The following is a 2,484-nucleotide window of genomic DNA, read 5'->3' as shown; positions in this document are numbered from 1 at the left end:
CTAAATTTGAGCAAATTTTTTATCCAAACTGGCTTTGGAAGGCATGGCAGAAACGGACTGATTTCAGGATTAGATTGGATTTGATAACCAGCTGAATTGGATTCAGTTAGACTCCTTAAATGTCTGTCTGGGTGAGACAGAAAGTGGGAATAAATAACAGTACTGCAGGAGTTGCAAACTCTAGCTTTCAAAAATTTGCAGGGATTTTTGTGTTCTTTCATTTTGTGTATTTATGTAGGGAAAATCATTGGCTAAATTGATCAAAGGGTTCTGAGAGTCAAAGCCAAGATTAAATATAACAATTAAATTCTTAATTTATGAAGAATTACTCCACTTTCTGGGTATGCCCACCTATACATGTGTAAGTATTAGGCTCCCAAATCAGCAAACACACACACAAAAAGGAAAAAATATTACTGAATAAAATTTAAAAATACAGTGGAAAGATCCAAGTGAACGTCGCTGCACTTTAAGTAGTGCATTTAAAAATCAGGGCTCCCACATTAGGTGCTTAAGCTTTTTATCTACCTCTTATAGTCTATTAAAAGAGGCAATACAAATATTGAAATATTTGACTAGTTGAGCTCTTTTTTGGTTCCATATGCATTTTAGTATTTTTTTCTAATTCTGTGAAAAATAATGTTGGTATTGTGATAGGGATTGCATTGAATTTGTGGATTGCTTTGGGCAGAATGACCATTTTAATGATATTGATTCATGAGAATGGAATTTTTTTCATTTGTTTGTGTCATTCACAATTTCTATCATCAGTGTTTTGTAGTTTTTTTTGTAGAGCTCTTTCACCTCCTTGGTTAAATATGTTTCTAGGTATTTTAAAAAATATAAAGTCCTTATCACATCACAGTTGAATAGAACTAGAAATCAATGCCAAGAGGAACATGTACATATACATGGCAATTAAACAACCTGTTCCTGAACAATTTTGGGGTGAATGAATAAATTAAGAATAAAATTTAAAAAAAGATGAAACACAAGAAAAGATAAACATAGCATCCCAATCCTCTGGAGTACAGCAAAAACAGTGCTAAGAAGAAAGTTTATTATTTTCTCATAGGCACGTGAACCCTATTGTGAACTGTGTATGTGAGGGATCTAGGTTGCACGTGCCTTATGAGAATCGAATGCCGCCACTGTCTGCACAATAAATGTAATGTGCTTGAATCATCCCTAAACCACTCCCCCACCGGGTCCGTGGAAAAATTGTCTTCCACGAAACCGGGTCCCTGATGCCAAAAAGTTGGGAACTGCTTAAGGCTACATCCTCAGAGCCCAGTGAAGGCCATGAGGCTGCCGATCTTACCACAAGGAGGCAGCATCAGAACGCGAGAGGCACTCCCTGAAAAAGCGCTGGATTCCCTTGGGGTTAGTGCGGCTGCGCGCGAGCACAAGTGTCCCTGTGTGTGTACTTTCGGGACCGTGCCCACGCCTCCATTCCGGTAGCTCCTCCCCTCTGACCCTGGCATTTCTCTTCTCCTCTTCATCCCGTAACACCTCCTGTCCCCGTGGTCTCCTGAGCTGGCCTCAGAATAGACACAGAGCTCAGTCCCTGTGGGTAGGTGTCGGGGCTCAGCTGTCTTTGGGCGCCTGAGCAGAGCCTCTGTCCCAGAGCGCTCCTAGCCATCCACTCTTCAGCGCCCCTCACACTCCCTAGGGCCCCCAGAAAAGCCATATGTGGGCGGCCGCCTTGGGCAGAGAGGCATTGGCGGTGAGTGAGCCAGGCTCAGCCCAGTGAGGAAAAGCCAGGAGAAGTTTGCTTTGACCTTGGGAAGTCCTTGGAGACAAGCATGGGGATGCGTTGCATACAGAAGCCTTTGGTCAGCTGCTTGGAGAGGGCTTCCAGCATTCACTCTTTCCAGATTACAGAGATTACAGGAGCCGGGATTCCGGGCCTTGTTCAGCGACCTACACAGAGAGGAATTTCCTTAGACCTGTGAGGTCCATTCCAAGCTTTGTCTATCCTTTGTCCCAGGACAAGATTCTCCAGTTCTCGCTTCCTACTCTTCACTTAAGCAAGGCAAGGGAAATTACTTTACCTGGGAAAAGTGTGTGTTTTGGGGATGGGGGGCGGTGGGGGCGGTTGGGGGTAGGGGGTAGGGGGGCCGTGCTGGTGGTGATGGGTAGTGAAGAAGGAAACTGAGGCTGGACTGGAAAGTTAAGATGGAGCCTCCCTGTGAAGGGCTTTGTATCGCGAAAGCTGTGGGAATCACTTGTAACTTGCTACCCAGGACCCAGACACGTCCAGTTTTGCCGTTTAGATGTCAGTGGTGTGGAATGTGGCTTGGCACAGACTGAATTTGGAGGCAGGGAAGCAAGTTGAAAGGCTCTTTTTACAATCAGGGCAGAGTGGATGATATCATGAGGCTGGGAGGGAGGAAGGGTGTGTCGAAAAAGAGAAGTCCCGGCAGCTTGGTGACTCAGCCTGTAATCCCGCGCCTTGGGAGGCTGAGGTGAGTGGATTGCCTG

This window comes from Carlito syrichta, unplaced genomic scaffold, assembly GCF_000164805.1.
Source record: "Carlito syrichta isolate Samal-C Ts95f unplaced genomic scaffold, Tarsius_syrichta-2.0.1 Scaffold309894, whole genome shotgun sequence".
Taxonomy (NCBI): domain Eukaryota; kingdom Metazoa; phylum Chordata; class Mammalia; order Primates; family Tarsiidae; genus Carlito; species Carlito syrichta.
This window is presented reverse-complemented; position numbering follows the sequence as displayed.